The sequence below is a fragment of the Arachis hypogaea genome, chromosome 20 (genome assembly GCF_003086295.3).
Source record: "Arachis hypogaea cultivar Tifrunner chromosome 20, arahy.Tifrunner.gnm2.J5K5, whole genome shotgun sequence".
In the NCBI taxonomy this organism is placed as follows: domain Eukaryota; kingdom Viridiplantae; phylum Streptophyta; class Magnoliopsida; order Fabales; family Fabaceae; genus Arachis; species Arachis hypogaea.
Window position 1 is genome coordinate 27953141 of NC_092055.1, and position 19977 is coordinate 27973117.

At 34.7% G+C, this 19977-nt stretch overlaps 1 long non-coding RNA gene across 1 annotated transcript; it reads left to right on the forward strand.

Annotated features, from left to right (window-relative positions):
* The first annotated feature begins 9726 nt into the window (after positions 1-9726).
* LOC140182704 (uncharacterized) lies at positions 9727-13674 on the forward strand. Its single transcript, XR_011878747.1, has 4 exons — positions 9727-10489; positions 10563-10673; positions 10785-10911; positions 13414-13674. It is a non-coding gene; the product is annotated as an uncharacterized lncRNA (long non-coding RNA).
* The last annotated feature ends 6303 nt before the right edge of the window (positions 13675-19977 follow it).

A 19977-nucleotide genomic window follows, 5' to 3' on the forward strand; every position in this document is an offset into this window, starting at 1 on the left:
GATACCCGTCATGGCATCATCACTCATACTAGAGTCAACAGAAACTCTACCTCCGAAAGTACCAGAGGAAGTGAGCTGTCGAGGTCTCGTATCCAATGACAATCTACCTGGAGTAATCCCACTCGGTTGGGCCATCTGGTCGGTGGGAATGTCTCTGTAAGCTGGATATGAGTAACCTGGCACAGGAGCCATGAACCCAAGTAGCTGGCTAAAAGAACCCTGTTCACCTGATTCTTGGTGCGTGACACTCCAGTACTGCTGATATACTGGTGGAGTCAAGTAATCCGCAGAATGCGTGTCAGGAATGTATGGAGTGAACTGCTCAGGCTCTTGTTGTGCCTGTGTTTGTGAGGGGGCGGCAGTGGTTGCGGTGGCGATGGTGGTGGCGGTGATTGTACTCCTTGGTTCTCCTGATTATGCATAGGATCACCAGGCTGATTCTCTTGCGGTTCGATCTGTGACAGATGCAAGTGGTCACCAAATGTACCTCGGTACCAATGCAAGTAGATATCTGCCTGATGCTGTGAGGGCACCGTGTCATCGACAAGAACATGACTATACCGGTTCATCCAATGCATAACCCAGAATGATGGGTTCCAGACCAATCTTGATTCTTCGGACCTGTCAGAACTTCGCCGTGTGCTTCACCTAGGTCTCGCTCCTGATTAGGAATGCCCTAAGTCAAGCCAAATTGCCTCATCAGTCTATCAGATGTATGCCACTCAATACATTCAAAAGATATAAGTGGAACTGTGGCACTCCAAATAGCAGAATGCTGATGGATGTCAGGAGGAATCACGTCCGGATCGGTCCTTCCAATTGCATAAGCCTCCCAAACAAACTGCACACATTATGCAAGTAACCGAGGATTACACACAGAATAATAACACGGCTAAATGAAAAGAACTACTTATTTATTACAACAAACATGTCCTTCTTGCAGAACATCCAGATCTCTCCTATAGTTCTCAAGGGTACGAAATCTGTAAGGCCGATTCTGACGTTCCCAGTTATGCCACCTGACATCAAGCGAGTCGCTAACTTACATTTATGGATACAATTTAAAATACACTATTTAAAAGCGTTTAGTAATTAAATTTACCTATTTGCAATCGGAAAGATTCGAGGATTGCTTGGAATCGGCGCAATGAACGGTAGACGAGTCCAAGCCCATGCAAGCAACAGTGTCAGCGGACCATCAATCTCCTTACAGTCGACCCGAGTTGCTCTACACAACGATCTATACAGGTGTGCCAGGCAGGCCGATCCCCAGCTGAACTGTATGATCCCAACAAAGTTACGAAGTAACGGAAGAAACTTCCAGTGCACCCCTGATGCAGACTTATCTCCAAACATAACGGTCCCAAACAATAACATTATGTGGCACTTCACGTATTTCTGAATCTGGATATCATCAACCAACACTAACCGATCTTTCAATGCTCGAAACCAAACCAACTTGATGAAACTTCCCCTGCAGTCTGCCTTCATAGGTGCAACACCAAACTGGTCCAAGCATTCAGTCTCTAAAGCCTCATAACTGCTCAGTGTCGGTCCCGTAACTGGCAAAACAGTTGTCGGAAGACCAAGAATTAACGCCACATCCTCCAGTGTCACAGCACACTCACCAACCGGAAAGTGAAACGTGTGGGTCTCAGGGCGCCATCTCTCGACCAGAGCATTAACCAATGCCGACTGACATTGGACAACTCCAATCTGTGAAACATGATAAAAGCCTGTGTCCCGTAAATATCCCTCCACTATTGGTGTAAGGCCCAGAACTTTTGAAAAGTCTTATTATGACCAAGTCTCAGATCATATGGTTATTTATAGCCTTAATTTCAGAAATTATTTTTATTAAAAATAATTAAGGCAAGTTTTGACTTATTGGATTTGAGATAAGTTATGATTATTATCCAATTTTATAATTATTGGATTATTTTCTATATTTAAAGTATAAAGTTGATAGTTATGAAATAATAAGGATTTTATATGGTTTGGATTGAATAAGTAATATTTTAAGTATTAATACTGCTATTTTGGAAAATGAAGAAATCAAGTATATTATTTCTAATTATTTGATTTGGACATTTTATTGAAAATAATTTGTGAAAGTGATGAACAAATAGTATTTTCTATATATAATTAGTGTTGAATTTAATTGAGTTTCAATTACTATATTACCCCTACTTTTATTTGAAATTACAAAAGTAACCCTAACCCTAATTTTGATACACCCATTCCCTGAAACCAACCTCCTTCACGCTGCGCAGCCTCCAGGCTTTCCTTCATCCTCCTTCTGCGCAGCCCTATGTGAAACACACACACACACACACACTGTTCTTTGAGAAACCAACGAAGAGAAATAAAGGAAAGGCAGAAATCGGGAGAACGGAAGAGAGAAGGGAGGAAAGGGGCTGTCTGCCAGCGCCACTGGGTTCTGCCGCCACCGCCGAGAGCTACACGTGGGGAGCCGTTCTGCCGCCGCGCCCTGCCCAGTTGAGGCCGCCGCTGCCGTTCGCGAGGTCGCTTCCGTCACAGATCGGAACTGAGGCGAGAGAGGAAGAGTCTGACGGGAGGGCATGCGCGTGAGAAGGGAGGAAGGCTTCGCGAAGAGCGTCGTGCCGCCACCGCTACCCGTGCCTTCGCCATCGCCATTCCGTCTCAACCTGGCGTCGCCGTCGTGCCCTGGCGCCAGTAATGGAGGACGCCACCGTCGTCTGAGAAGAACCCGACGCGAGAGAGAGGGGGAACCCACCCGCGACGCCGCTGGAGCTTCCATTGCCGTCAGAAGCTGCCGCCGTCCAGCCAGATGCTGCGGTGGTCGTCGCCTGTTGTGAATGGCTGCCGGAGAAGTGGTTGTGGCTGCCGGAGCCACACCGGAGCTTCTGGCCGTTTCTGCCACTTTAGACCCCGCTGCCGTCGCCGGAAAACGCCTCTGCCGCCGTCAAGATCCAATGCCGGTAAGGGTTTTTTTTGGAATTTCTGTCCTTTTTGAATTCCGAGGTTACTATGGTCACTGCCTGTTGGTTTCAGTCATCGTGATTGGAATTTGTCGCCGCTGCCGCTTGGGGTGGCTGCCGGGCTGCCGCCGAGCCGGTTCGGAGACCGCCGCTGTGTCGGTTCAGCCGTTCCTCCTTCGATTCGGTAAGCGTTTTTGATTTGAAAGTCCTTTAGTTACTGTTCTGTTATCATACGCTGAGGTTGTGGCATTAATCGCTATACGATTGAGTTTCGGTTGTTGTATGTTGCGATTAGAGTTGTTGAGACTGTTGCGAAAGTGGCTTGGAACCGAGGTTTTGGCTGCCGGGATTTCGATTGTTGATCTCGGGCTGAGGCGGAAAGGATTCTGTGATGCGTTTGGATTATGGATTTGTGTTTTGAGGTTGGGGCGCTTTCCAAAAACTATGTTTTATGTATTGGAATTATTACATATGAATACTGATATGAGATAATCGGTATTTGGTGATTGTATCTGCCTTGTGTGTTATTTGATTGTCTCGAATGGTTAAGGATGCTTGTTGGGCTGAATTGTTGTGCGGCTTGTGAAATATAATGTTTTGATGTTAATTCTTTAAAGATTTGAAATCTGAGTTTGATCCGTTGAGAATTGAGTTGAATTGAGTTAATTATCTTGATAATGTGAAAAGCCGAACGCACTTTTGAAATCAGCCTGGTTTACTTTAATTGACTTGGTTTTGGACAAATGATTTGTTATTGAGCCGTTTCTTTAAAGCTTTAGAAATGAGTTAAATCGGTTGATATTGAGTTGATTTCTGAAATGGTTTCCTTGAGATATGCCACTGAGGCGACTGTTGGATTTAGCTTGCTTTTGAATTGATTTCTGGTTTTGGGCTGTTGAAAAGGATTATGAAACGGTTTAGTTGGGACCCGAACCGGGTGGCAAAGTCCAAGTTTTAGGGGAGGTGCTGCCAAAATTTCTATAAAATCCGAGTCTTTATTGAAATGTTGTTCGGAGAATGATGAGTTAAAGACTTCTGCTATTTTATTTGAATTATCAAGAAAGGGATGATTCATACTTTTGAAATGAATTATTAAAGAAGGAATTGTGATTTAGTCTTGCTTCTTAAGAAATGCATTGTATCTCTTTCAGGAGAAAGTTATTTAGATGAAACTTGTGTTTTAAAGCTAATTGAATGTGAAAAGGGTTTATGCCTTTGAATTTGCCTTGGGAGTTTCGATTAAAGAGTTTTAATGATTTTGAAAAGACCTGACTGTCTATTGACAAGTTTCATTTTTAAATGTTTTGAGAAAGGTTTTAAGTACTCTTTGAATTCTGAACTTTTGCAAGACTAAAACAATTTCGAACAGTTGAAATACTTTAGAATTTATCATGGGGGTTGAAGCTGGTTTTGCCTAGGTAAAGGAAACGGCTTTAAAAGAAGTAAATGATTACGTGACTCGGTTTGGCTTAGATCCTATTTTATTACTCAAGTCGGAAAGCCAATGTTTTAATGATTTTAAATGAATTTGGCGAAATAAGTTATGTTATTCTCCCCTAAAGACTTGGGACTCTGCCGAGAAACTTTTGTTATAAAATCCCATTGTTGGATGGGTGATTTTGAATATCTCAAAGAGGCTTTTAACTTGCCATGATTATGGAAGTTTTGGAAAGAGGATGCCGAGAGTGGCATTGTTTTGAAAGGAGAATTTACCTTGAGTAAAAGTGGCTTATGAGCCTGAGATGATTTGAGAAATGAGATCTTTAAAGCTAAGGCTGAAAAGAGTTGAAACTTGATTTCAAAGTGAAATGAGTTGAGAAAATGATTTATGGCTTAAATGCCGATTTCATGAATTTGATGATTTTGAATGTGGAAGTGCTGTTTTGTTGAGAGCCGGAATGGCTGTGTATGTTTATACATATTGATTGGTTCTGGATTGAACCGTGAGCCGAAATGGCTGTGTATGATATGAATATTGGCTGGTTCTGGAATGAACCGTGAGCCGGATGGCTGAGATGGATGTTGATCCATGGATGAGATTGATTGCATGTTTATGCTGAATCATTGATAAATGTGAATGTTGCACTTCCATTATCTGAGATTACGAGTTTCCCTGGGTAGTAGCAGTGGCTAGCCACCACGTGCTCCAGGTTGAGACTTGATACTCTGTTGACCCTATGTCGTAAGTGTGGCCGGGCACTGTGAAAGCCCCGGATGAGCTCGCCCCCGTAAATATTCACCAATGAGGGTGATGGATATGGATCATGATTATGATCAAGTTTATGATGAGTATAACTCGAGTTGGGGATGCGCGACAGAGGGACAGTCCAATGGTTAGCTACCAGGACTTGTCGGGTTGGCTCTATAACCGACAGATGATATCATCAGCCACTAGGGATAGGCATTCATCATATGCATCTATGTGACATTGCTTGGGTGTGCATATTGTACTTGGCTTGCCTTTGTGATTAATTGCTAATTGTCCTACTTGCAATAACTGTTTGTTTGTGCCTGCATCTTCCTATTTGTGTTTGCATCTGGGACTCTGTTGGATTGTGGTGATTGGTTGTTGGTTGGATTGTTTGGGCCTAGGGCCGTGGCTGGAAAGAGATGAACTGATGGTTGATTTCGGTTTTGTGTTTCTGGTTTGAAAAAAAAATTATGAAAGGCTATTTTGGTTTCGCATAGATAAACCGTTTTGAAAGGCTTTTAAGTTTTTGAGAATTGAACGGTTCTTCTTTCCGAAAAGATTTCCGACTTTACTTTTATTGGAAACTGTTGTTTTTGAAAAGAGGCATAAGACGGTTATTAATCACTGATGCGGTTATCTTCACGTATCCTATTATAGTAATTCCCAAAAACCCTCTACTGAGAACCCTTTCGAGGATGATGTTCTCACCCCCCTACATTTTTCCCCTTTCAGGATATGGGCACAGAAGTCACGAAGAGTTTATTTAGTTATTGATATGTTCTGTATTGATGTAGATTATTTATTGTACCCTCGCCTTTATCTTGATATATTCTGTGAGAGGGATAGGGATTGTATTGGTTAATGCTTGTAAATATATTTGTATATATATATATATATATATATATATATATATATATGGATGTACTCTTTATGAGTTTTGTAAGTTGTATGGTATCTATGGATGTATGTTATCGGATGAAAGTATTTTTGGGAGTGATATTGCGGTTTAAAGTTTTAAACAGGCTCATATTTTAGTATTAAATAGTATAAAAGTCGTCGTAATGTCCGAGCTATCAGAGTTGCGCAGCCGGAAGCGTGAGCTTTGGTAGTTAGGGTGTTACATTATGGTATCAGAGCAGTTCTTCCTGTAGAGCCTGAGGAATGGACTGACTATGCTTCAATTGCATACTCTGAGTGTTTATCATGTATTAGGTCTTGTTGAATGACGAGGATTAGAGCTTTATGAACATGACGATCTATTGATTTAACGCTGTTAGTCTTGCATTGCATAATTCTTGGTATTAAGTTTGGCCAGCTTAATACTAGTGGATTTTGTATATGAAAGCACTGATGGGTTATCATAGATGAAATACGAGTTTTGGGTAAAGCGAATCGCGGGTTTTGAGAACGCTAGAAACTATTTCTCGAGGCTATTCAGTTGTGTCTTGAATTTCATTCGAGTCGACTTGTTCTTTCATGTCCTAACTTGAAGTTCTTGTTTGCTACTCCTTTCGAAAAGTAATTTGATGTTTCCACTCTATTTCTCTATTCATATGCATTCTTGTTTGATCTCAATTGCATATACTTGTTTGGAATCCATGTTGTCTCTGTCTTTTTCTGTTTGAGTTCTTCCTGATTCACATATCCCTTGATATAGCTTTGAACTTGTCTTAATGCGCTGTGCCTTTTAACTCCGAATTCCGAGTCCATTCTTTGAGAAATTGTTGATTCAGTTTTTCTCTTACTTGACAGTGATCCCAGCCAATTTTGAGATTTTATGAATCGCTGTTGAGTTGATATATACTTTTCTATATATGAAACTTTGAGATTACTTATACAGTTTAACAAATATTTATTTCCAATACCCCGCCTGTATTTTTACTGGATTATGGAGCTGCATTTACCTTAAATTACAATTTGACCTTCTAGTAATTTTACTATAGTTCCACTGCACAACTTCATTTGATTATGTATTTGGGTATTTTTCAAAATTTTGGAAAGAAAGAATTTTTCACTTTTATCCCGGTTGGGTTTCGTTTGACAAACTTTACTTAATTCATTTTGATTTGAGTTTGATTTAGCATACTAATGGGTTATGCCATTGTTGTTCTTTTGAAAATGTTGGATTCATAGCTTTCTTCTTATGAACGGAATCGTTCCTTCTTAAGCTTTTCACCTCTATGAACGTCATACGTGATTCTGTTCTTAACTAACCTTTTACATCTTGTGAAAATTACCATTGATCTTGGTTTGTCCTCTCTTGTGAATCTCATCCGTATGTGAGTTAGTTTGATTCGTTTCAAATTAGTGCATTGTTTATTCTCTCATTTTCTCTACAAGAGTTTTTAGTTAAAGATTTACCTTTGAGAAATTACTAATGATTGAGTTGTCTTTTCCTATGACTTTTGTATTCTTTTGGATCAATTGAAAGCTTGTTTGATGACTCATGCCTAGTGAATCTTGTTTGAACTACTTTGATTTAAGATCCTTTCTTGTATGGCTTGACTCCTTTTCAGTACATCTTAAACTTCTTGAATGTTCTTCTGAGATAGTGATTTCAAGAACCCTTTTGGAGTCTTGTTTTGAACCTTTTAAAGAAGTTTCGAATTCTCTTTGAAGAAATATTAAACGGAATTTATTTTCTGTTGTTTGATTGAGATTAGAACCATTGTCCAATTTTGACGAAATTAATTTAAAGTTGGCATCCGCCATTTTAAATGAAGTTTTGAAAAGCTTCCTTGTTTAGTGGAAACCGGTTTGTTTGTAACACACCACTTATTTCCTTACCAGATTGTGTGCAAATTTTTACCTTGGAGTTTCCTTTCTAAAAGGAGTTTAACTTCCTCTTTCATCCTTGCTATGAATGCTATACACGCTTGTTTGAATATGAACTTTGAGAATTTTTGAACAAGCATTTGATTTCTCTCCCGATTTTTATGAACTGCTTTTGGTTAAGTTGTGCATCTAATTACCTTTCTAAAATATTTGAAGAAATATTTTAGCCTTTAGCCAAACCCGTGTGCACCTTGTTTTTAGAACTCGACAAAATCTATTTCAACATGGACTTGCATTAAAGCAAAGCCACGATTATGCTTTTGTTACTCACTTGAAGGATGTTGTTAATTAACCTTACTTTTAGATTTCGAAGTGGTTTTTCCGCAAGTTTCGGTTCCTTTATGAACAATGTATTTGGAAGTACTTTTAATCGTGCTTTTGAGTTCTGTGAGCTTTGTCTTGGGTTTGAAATATTCTCTTCTGTAAACCTCATGCTTCCTCGACTCAGCTCGAGTTTGTTTCAAACTGATGCGCTGGTTTTCTTCCTATTGATCCTGTTGAACTACCTTGATCTAAGGGTTATTTTTGGAGTTGTCAATTAATTTATTTCTAGCAAACTTCATTGCTTGAGCGTCTTTGTTTATCTGGGAACTGGATACATTCTCTTAAATCTATGAGCATTATCCTTGATGTTGTTCCTCCTTGCTAGAGTCTTGTATCCTTCTGAGTAGACTCGAGAATTGTTTTGATATCACGTGCGACTTGTAGACGTAATAACGCGATGCGTTAGTTCCCTAAGACATGATATGTGTATATGGAAGGTGAAGCGGTAGGTGTGTAACGTTATGATGAGTTGTGGGTGTTTTGTCCCTTGCAAACGAACTTGCAGGTGTTAGGCTCATAATCGGCTATGAGGTTGTAAAGTGCTTGATGGAGTTAGAAAGTTGAAACTTTGAGGTTGATAAGAGATTAGTGTGCGGAAGTTAAGCACGTCGTTTTAATCCCATCATGTTTATAGCCTTCGATGCTCTGCCTTACCATCACATGTTTGAACCATGTCATCTTTGCTTTGTGAACGCCTATCTTGATTTGCACCCTATTTTGGCACCTCAAGTTTGTGAGGCATTGAGATCATATGACCTTGTGCATTGAGCCTATCTTATAATGTTTGCTTTACAATCACACTCCTGCCTTTGTACCTTTATGCATACGACCATCCAAGTATTTGAAAACCGTATATATGTTTATATGTTGAGATATTTTGCTTCTTTCTTAAATGTATTCAAAGGTGAACTGTTATAGAATTTCTTTCGTTTTGTATCAATTTTCGAGGGCAAAAATTTTTATAAGGTGGGTAGAATGTAAGGCCCAGAACTTTTGAAAAGTCTTATTATGACCAAGTCTCAGATCATATGGTTATTTATAGCCTTAATTTTAGAAATTATTTTTATTAAAAATAATTAAGGCAAGTTTTGACTTATTGGATTTGAGATAAGTTATGATTATTATCCAATTTTATAATTATTGGATTATTTTCTATATTTAAAGTATAAAGTTGATAGTTATGAAATAATAAGGATTTTATATGGTTTGGATTGAATAAGTAATATTTTAAGTATTAATACTGCTATTTTGGAAAATGAAGAAATCAAGTATATTATTTCTAATTATTTGATTTGGACATTTTATTGAAAATAATTTGTGAAAGTGATGAACAAATAGTATTTTCTATATATAATTAGTGTTGAATTTAATTGAGTTTCAATTACTATATTACCCCTACTTTTATTTGAAATTACAAAAGTAACCCTAACCCTAATTTTGATACACCCATTCCCTGAAACTAACCTCCTTCACGCTGCGCAGCCTCCAGGCTTTCCTTCATCCTCTTTCTGCGCAGCCCTATGTGAAACACACACACACACACACACACACTGTTCTTTGAGAAACCAACGAAGAGAAAGAAAGGAAAGGCAGAAATCGGGAGAACGGAAGAGAGAAGGGAGGAAAGGGGCTGTCTGCCGGCGCCACTGGGTTCTGCCGCCACCGCCGAGAGCTACACGTGGGGAGCCGTTCTGCCGCCGCGCCCTGCCCAGTTGAGGCCGCCGCTGCCGTTCGCGAGGTCGCTTCCGTCACAGATCGGAACTGAGGCGAGAGAGGAAGAGTCTGACGGGAGGGCATGCGCGTGAGAAGGGAGGAAGGCTTCGCGAAGAGCATCGCGCCGCCGCCGCTACCCGTGCCTTCGCCATCGCCATTCCATCTCAACCTGGCGTCGCCGTCGTGCCCTGGCGCCAGTAATGGAGGACGCCACTGTCGTCTGAGAAGAACCCGACGCGAGAGAGAGGGGGAAGCCACCCGCGACGCTGCCGGAGCTTCCATTGCCGTTAGAAGCTGCCGCCGTCCAGCCAGCTGCTGCGGTGGTCGTCGCCTGTTGTGAATGGCTGCCGGAGAAGTGGTTGTGGCTGCCGGAGCCACACCGGAGCTTCTGGCCGTTTCTGCCACTTTAGACCCCGCTGCCGTCGCCGGAAAACGCCTCTGCCGCCGTCGAGTTCCAATGCCGGTAAGGGTTTTATTTGGGATTTTTGTCCTTTTTGAATTCCGAGGTTACTATGGTCACTGCCTGTTGGTTTCAGTCATCGTGATTGGAATTTTTCGCCGCTGCCGCTTGGGGTGGCTGCCGGGCTGCCGCCGAGCCGGTTCGGAGACCGCCGCTGTGTCGGTTCAGCCGTTCCTCCTTCGGTTCGGTAAGCGTTTTTGATTTGAAAGTCCTTTAGTTACTGTTCTGTTATCATACGCTGAGGTTGTGGCATTAATCGCTATACGATTGAGTTTCGGTTGTTGTATGTTGCGATTAGAGTTGTTGAGACTGTTGCGAAAGTGGCTTGGAACCGAGGTTTTGGCTGCCGGGATTTTGATTGTTGATCTCGGGCTGAGGCGGAAAGGATTCTGTGACGCGTTTGGATTATGGATTTGTGTTTTGAGGTAGGGGCGCTTTCCAAAAACTATGTTTTATGTATTGGAATTATTACATATGGATACTGATATGAGACAATCGGTATTTGGTGATTGTATCTGCCTTGTGTGTTATTTGATTGTCTCGAATGGTTAAGGATGCTTGTTGGGCTGAATTGTTGTGCGGCTTGTGAAATATAATGTTTTGATGTTAATTCTTTAAAGATTTGAAATCTGAGTTTGATCCGTTGAGAATTGAGTTGAATTGAGTTAATTATCTTGATAATGTGAAAAGCCGAACGCACTTTTGAAATCAGCCTGGTTTACTTTAATTGACTTGGTTTTGGACAAATGATTTGTTATTGAGCCGTTTCTTTAAAGCTTTAGAAATGAGTTAAATCGGTTGATATTGAGTTGATTTCTGAAATGGTTTCCTTGAGATATGCCACTGAGGCGACTGTTGGATTTAGCTTGCTTTTGAATTGATTTCTGGTTTTGGGCTGTTGAAAAGGATTGTGAAACGGTTTAGTTGGGACCCGAACCGGGTGGCAAAGTCCAAGTTTTAGGGGAGGTGCTGCCAAAATTTCTATAAAATCCGAGTCTTTATTGAAATGTTGTTCGGAGAATGATGAGTTAAAGACTTCTGCTATTTTATTTGAATTATCAAGAAAGGGATGATTCATACTTTTGAAATGAATTATTAAAGAAGGAATTGTGATTTAGTCTTGCTTCTTAAGAAATGCATTGTATCTCTTTCAGGAGAAAGTTATTTAGATGAAACTTGTGTTTTAAAGCTAATTGAATGTGAAAAGGGTTTATGCCTTTGAATTTGCCTTGGGAGTTTCGATTAAAGAGTTTTAATGATTTTGAAAAGACCTGACTGTCTATTGACAAGTTTCATTTTTAAATGTTTTGAGAAAGGTTTTAAGTACTCTTTGAATTCTGAACTTTTGCAAGACTAAAACAATTTCGAACAGTTGAAATACTTTAGAATTTATCATGGGGGTTGAAGCTGGTTTTGCCTAGGTAAAGGAAACGGCTTTAAAAGAAGTAAATGATTACGTGACTCGGTTTGGCTTAGATCCTATTTTATTACTCAAGTCGGAAAGCCAATGTTTTAATGATTTTAAATGAATTTGGCGAAATAAGTTATGTTATTCTCCCCTAAAGACTTGGGACTCTGCTGAGAAACTTTTGTTATAAAATCCCATTGTTGGATGGGTGATTTTGAATATCTCAAAGAGGCTTTTAACTTGCCATGATTATGGAAGTTTTGGAAAGAGGATGCCGAGAGTGGCATTGTTTTGAAAGGAGAATTTACCTTGAGTAAAAGTGGCTTATGAGCCTGAGATGATTTGAGAAATGAGATCTTTAAAGCCAAGGCTGAAAAGAGTTGAAACTTGATTTCAAAGTGAAATGAGTTGAGAAAATGATTTATGGCTTAAATGCCGATTTCATGAATTTGATGATTTTGAATGTGGAAGTGCTGTTTTGTTGAGAGCCGGAATGGCTGTGTATGTTTATACATATTGATTGGTTCTGGATTGAACCGTGAGCCGGAATGGCTGTGTATGATATGAATATTGGCTGGTTCTGGAATGAACCGTGAGCCGGATGGCTGAGATGGATGTTGATCCATGGATGAGATTGATTGCATGTTTATGCTGAATCATTGATAAATGTGAATGTTGCACTTCCACTATCTGAGATTACGAGTTTTCCTGGGTAGTAGCAGTGGCTAGCCACCACGTGCTCCAGGTTGAGACTTGATACTCTGTTGACCCTATGTCGTAAGTGTGGCCGGGCACTGTGAAAGCCCCGGATGAGCTCGCCCCCGTAAATATTCACCAATGAGGGTGATGGATATGGATCATGATTATGATCAAGTTTATGATGAGTATAACTCGAGTTGGGGATGCGCGACAGAGGGACAGTCCAATGGTTAGCTACCAGGACTTGTCGGGTTGGCTCTATAACCGACAGATGATATCATCAGCCACTAGGGACAGGCATTCATCATATGCATCTATGTGACATTGCTTGGCTGTGCATATTGTACTTGGCTTGCCTTTGTGATTAATTGCTAATTGTCCTACTTGCAATAACTGTTTGTTTGTGCCTGCATCTTCCTATTTGTGTTTGCATCTGGGACTCTGTTGGATTGTGGTGATTGGTTGTTGGTTGCATTGTTTGGGCCTAGGGCCGTGGCTGGAAAGAGATGAACTGATGGTTGATTTCGGTTTTGTGTTTCTGGTTTGAAAAAAAAAATTATGAAAGGCTATTTTGGTTCCGCATAGATAAACCGTTTTGAAAGGCTTTTGAGTTTTTGAGAATTGAACGGTTCTTCTTTCTGAAAAGATTTCCGACTTTACTTTTATTGGAAACTGTTGTTTTTGAAAAGAGGCATAAGACGGTTATTAATCACTGATGTGGTTATCTTCACGTATCCTATTATAGTAATTCCCAAAAACCCTCTACTGAGAACCCTTTCGAGGATGATGTTCTCACCCCCCTACATTTTTCCCCTTTCAGGATATGGGCGCAGAAGTCACGAAGAGTTTATTTAGTTATTGATATGTTCTGTATTGATGTAGATTATTTATTGTACCCTCGCCTTTATCTTGATATATTCTGTGAGAGGGATAGGGATTGTATTGGTTAATGCTTGTAAATATATTTGTGTATATATATATATATATATGTATGTATATATGGATGTACTCTTTATGAGTTTTGTAAGTTGTATGGTATCTATGGATGTATGTTATCGGATGAAAGTATTTTTGGGAGTGATATTGCGGTTTAAAGTTTTAAACAGGCTCATATTTTAGTATTAAATAGTATAAAAGTCGTCGTAATGTCCGAGCTATCAGAGTTGCGCAGCCGAAAGCGTGAGCTTTGGTAGTTAGGGTGTTACAATTGGATTATACCGATCCGACGGTATGTAGTGGTCACATTGCAACATTCGAGAACCCTAAACACAAACATAATTTTAAATAATTAACAAATTAAATTTATCAACTCAAACTTTCATTACCAAATAACCAGTAAAACGTATCCACAACCACAACCAATAAAAATAACTATTATATTATATACTAATACTAAAGTAACTATTCAATTATATTCTAACAACATACATATAACAATAAATCAATCATTAATCATTTATTAAATATTTATATTATACTTATAACAAAAATAGTTAATTTAATAATTTTTAAATCATAATATTTATTTTACTATCCTACGAATGCTTAATCATCATAAATAAATATTATTAATACAAAAAAATTATTTATTACTAACAATTAATACTACTTAAATGATTTACTATCATTATCACACGTTGATCTATCTATTAGTGCCGTATTCTAATAAAAATAATTAAACCAACTGGACCATCAGTATCAGTTATTATTATTATTATTATTATTATTATTATTATTATTATTATTATTATTCCAATAAATTCGGTAATAATAATTAATTAACATTAACTCTTTTATTTATTTATCATACCTCCATTTTTAATAATAGTATTATTATTATTATCATTATTTTAATTATCTTACTAATAACAATAATTAATTTATTATATTATCATAATGTATTATAATCCTTCCTTCTAAATAATATTATTACACTAATCCCCTAATTTCTGCATTATAATCTAACATTACTACTAATCTCTAAAATTATTTTGACCAGATTAAAATAATCAAACACTATTATTACACTAATTTCTAACATTATCATCATAATAAATTACTAATCTCTAACATAGTAATAACTATTATTCTAATTAAAATAAATTTTTTTAAAATAAAATAAAAACTTACATAGTTAGGATGATCAAGATAATTAGTAATGTGGAGCTCCGAACGATTAACATCTTTTATTCTTCTTCTTCTGGGCATTGTCAAGGAGTAGTCCAATTTTTTTTTCCTTAAAGCTTTATGAATGGAGGGCCATGGAAGAAGCTTGTGGGGTTGGAGGAGAAGAGAATTTGGTTGCTGAAAGTGAAAGAGAATGGAGAGGGGGGCATAGGAAAACTCACCAAAATATTGCTACTTTCTGGTGGGGGACACTTGCATGCATGACACCTGGCTGGGGCACAAATTGGACGGTCCGATTTGTGTACCCTTCCAGTCCCGAAAACGAACCGTCCGATTACCTTGAATAAATCGGTCCGTCTGATTTCTTCATCGCAGCCGTCACATCTGTGTGAAGCACCATGGACGCTCATAACGTTGTTATATACCAACTCGTCCCCAATATGTAAAATAAAAAGCTCGAAAGATGTGCGTGAGAACTTTTTAAATTTTTTATTTAATAAAAAATTATTATTAATATGAAGTTTGAAAAATATATAATTTAATGATAGTGATCGGCATGTTCAAGAAATTGATAACATTTTCCACTAATCAAAAATTATTTTTTGTATTGATTTTGATGTGAAATATTAGATTAGCATAACGAGAGAAAAGAGTTAAAAAACTTTTTCAGCTTTAGTGAAAAAATTTTTTATATGACTTTTTGTCAAAATATAACTTTGGAAAAATAGTGAAATTCGTTCTTAAAAGATTACTCGTTTTTTAAATTAGTTTTTGAAAGATTTTTTTAATTAAATTCACCTTTCAAAAATTTTAAATTAATCATGTTAGTCTTTTTGGTATTTTCTTTGTTGATGGTGTCAAAATTTGTTAATGTGACACGTTAACTGATACTGTAACACAAACATAGTAGTCTTAATTAATTATTAGCATGATATATAGGTTTATAAAATTAAATCAAATCAAAGTTTAATTGAGGAGAGAACTTGAGCCATTAAAATCTCTCAATTCGGGGTTATTGGTTTGATCTAATTTCATAAACTTACCATGTTAGCCGTCAATAAAGACTATTAGGTGTGTGTTGTGGTGTCACTTAACGTATCACATCAACAAATTTTGACATCCTTAGTAAGGGAAGTGACTGAAGAACTAAAATAACTAATTTAAAATGTTTGAAAGACGAATTCGATTAAAAAAAATCTTTTAAGGATTAATTTAGAAAATAAATGATCTTTTGAAAACTAATTTGACTATTTACTCTATAACTTTAGAAGTGTAAGTGTGATAGGTGTGATTTAAAAATTTATAATTTTTTCTTTAACCGAATTGGTAAAAAATTTATTTTAATCTTGTGAAGCAAATGGATTTAAAATTTTTTAATTTTTGCTTTAATAAGCTTCATTTTTTCCCTAAATTTTAGAAAAAACATAATTTTATAAAAGTGATAGGTGTCTTTTAGAAATTTGTAATATTTTTCGTTCACAGAAAATATTTTTTTATATTAATTTTTATGCAAAATAATTATTTTATATTGATTTTCATACAAAATATTATTTTAAATGGGTCTCATGAATGGTTAGAAATAGTGTATTTTTTGCTTTATCAAAAACAAATATTTTTTATGAATTTTGATAGAAATATAATTTCAAGAGAGTAATGAGTGTGATAAAATTTTTTTTATCATTTTTTAATCTAAAAATATTTTTTATATTTATTTTGGAATAAATATTAATTTAACTTGGTGATAAGAAAGTGTCAAAAATATTTTAATTGTTGTTTTAATAAAATTTTATTTTTTATTTAAATTCTCAATAAAATATAATTTCAAGAGATGATGGGTGTCTTTAGAAATTTAGAAAATTTTTCAAATTCATTTTGGTGCAAAACAAATCTTTAATTGGACGAAGGATATGTGTGAGAACTTTTTTTAATTTTTTAATAAAAAATTATTATTTAAATGAATTTTAAAAAAATATATAATTTTATGAGAGTGATTGACATGTTCAAAAAATTAGTAATATTTTTCATTAAATAAAAATTAATTTTTATATTAATTTTGGTGTAAAATATCGTTGATAGAAAAGGGTTAGAAATTTTTTATTTTTGCTTCAGTGAAAATTTATTTTATATGTTTTTTTGCCAAAATATAATTTTAGAAGAGGGATGGGTGTGATTTTTTATATCGATTTTCATGCAAAATATTATTTTAAATGAGTTAGAAATAGTGTATTTTTTACTTTATCAAAAACAAATATTTTTTATGAATTTTGTCAAAGTATAATTTTAAGAGAGTGATAGGTGGTGGGATAAGAAATTTTTGTCATTTTTTTAATCTAAAAATATTTTTTATATTTATTTTAGAATAAAATAATAATTTAACTTGGTGATAGGAAAGTGTTAGAAATATTTTAATTGTTGTTTTAATGAAATTTATTTTTATTTTTAAATTTTTAATAAAATATAATTTCAAGAGATGATGGGTGTCTTAGAAATTTAGAACATGTTTTAAATTAATTTTGGTGCAAAATAAATTTTTAATTGGGTGAAGAATATGTATGAAAACTTTTTTAGTCTTTTCTTCAATTAAAAATTATTATTCAAATAAATTTTAAAAAATATATAATTTCATGAGAATAATTGACATGCTCAAAAAATTACTAACAGTTTTTATCAATCAAATTAATTTTTACGTTTTGGATTTTTGTTCTTTTTTCTTCATCTTCATTATCTTTATGATTATCAACATCATGATCACCATCATTATTATAATGATTTAGTAGTTCAAAATATGTTTAACTTAACAAATTAATTCTGTATAGATTAGTTAATATTCTAACTTTAATCCCTGTGAAATTGAAAATTAGGATTCTCTAGATGGTTTATATTTTTTTTTATGCAGTCTTTATTTAGAATTGTTATCCTACTAAAAATTTTTGAATTTTCATCCGTTGTTATTATATTTTTTAGATGCAAAACACAACACACCTCACTGAGAATGCGAGATTTCTTATGATGAAGTGAAGATGATTTTTTAATATGTATTTTGATTATAGGGTTCTCTCTCCTTTTAAAAATGTATTGTTGTATAACTTGAATTTTCTATTAGAAATTTTTGTTGGAGAGATAGGTTGTCAATGTTATAGATTTTCTTATGTTGTAATATTCTAACTGGTCTTTTTTCGCGGATCGAGACTAGTGACTATTATGTACCCTCACTTAAACTTATTTATATATTCTGTTTTTGTATACGACCTTTATTTCGTTAAAACGTTCGTGTATGATTGACGACTATTAATGTTTGCTTTTTTTCACATGCTTTTAGTTATATTATTATGTATGTATCTCTCTTTTTAAGTATCATAATACCTCACGACCTTTAGTTTACGACTATAACGTATAGTTTTGTGTGGTAGAGTGTTACAATTATCATCATCTTCTTCTTCTTAGTTTAATATTACAATTAGTATAACAAAAATAACACAAATTTTTTGTTAATAGCACAAGAAATCTGTTAAAAATAATATTGAAATTTTTGATAAATGACACAAGAAATTTTTAAGAATCACAAATCTAAAATTTTAACTTACTTAACTAACAAAATATATTCAAATATATTTTACAACTAAAAACTACATCAATTTATTAAAAATGACACAAAATGATTAGACCTTTATATGTGAGTTCAATACTTCTCAATTAATTCAATGATAATAAAAATTGGTTAAGAAATTTTGTTTCATGGGTAAAAAATTTTGGTATAAAAATTAAGAAATTTTTTGTGTCACGATTAAAAAATTTTGGTGGTAATTTTTTTATAAATTCAACACAATTCAAAATTCTCCTTCTTCCTATTTTTATCATCATCATGGTCATCTCTCTCATCATTATTCTTGTTTATCATTAAGAAACTTTTTGTGTTAGAGTTAAAAAATTTCGATGCTATTTCTAATAAATTATGCACAGTTTAAAATTCTCTGTCATCCTCTTTCTCTTATTCATCATCATCATCATCATCATCATCATCATCATCATCATCATCATCATCATCATCACGAAATTTCATTGTCAAAATTAAAAAATTTCATGTGTCACATTAAAAAAATTTAGTGCTATTTTTCTGATAAATTCTGTACAATTCAAAATTTTTTCTCCTCCTATTCTTCATCATCATTATTATCATCTTCTCTTTTTTCTTCATCTTTTCTTTTTGTTTCACCTTCTTATAATTTTTCTTTTTTCACTCTCTTAGAATAAAAACAAGAAAAAAAAAAGAAAAGTTCAAACAAAGAAAAAAACTTAAAAAATGCTGCAATAACCACTAAAAAAAGAGTTGGAGAAGAAATAAAAAATATAACAACAGTAGTAATAAAAGAACGACAATAAAAAAGAAACATATAAAAAAAATAAAAAAAAAGTGTGTGATTCATATAATAATTTTTGTTAAGTTTAGCCAAACTTAATTAGATTTAGTTGATAAAAATATTTAAATGTGTGATAGGATCGCTCGTAATAAAAATTCATGTACTATGACAATTATAATAATAATCAAATTCTTTATGTATTACTTATAATTGTTTTAAATTTTTTTGATTTTATTTTCTCTGATCACTTACTAATTTAGCTTGTTGTTTTATTAAATTTTGTTATAAACTATTAAAATAATAGAAAAAATTAACTAATAATAATAAAAAGTATCATGTCTTTAATATTTTTATTTTTATTGTTAAAAATAAAAATAATTAATATTAATTAAAAAAATTAGTCTCTTTAACATTAGATACATTGATATTGATATGCATGGAAGATCTCCGATCCTTCTATCTTATGCAAGAATGCAATATAATATCCCACGCACCTTTATTTTGATTTTTTAAAAGAGAAATATTAAGAAATAAACTATTAGAATTTAATTATTTTAGTTATTAATGTTTAAAAGTATATGATAAAATATATTATTAAATTATTAAACTAAAAGAATTAAATTAAAAAATTGAGTTAATAATTAAGTAATAATTAAAACAATAAATTTTGATGATCTTCTAATATTTTTTCTTCTAAAATTTAGATTTAAAAGTATATTTAAATTTGTTGAGCTTGTATTCATCTAAAATTCTCTCCTTCGTCGTACTATCATGTAAATTAAAAGATATAATGTGAAGAAAAAAAAAGTGAAAATTCAGGTGCAATCGATTTCACGTAAAGTTAATAGTTGAGAGCCGTTAAATAAAAATTTAATCAAATCAATCAAATTATCTAACGA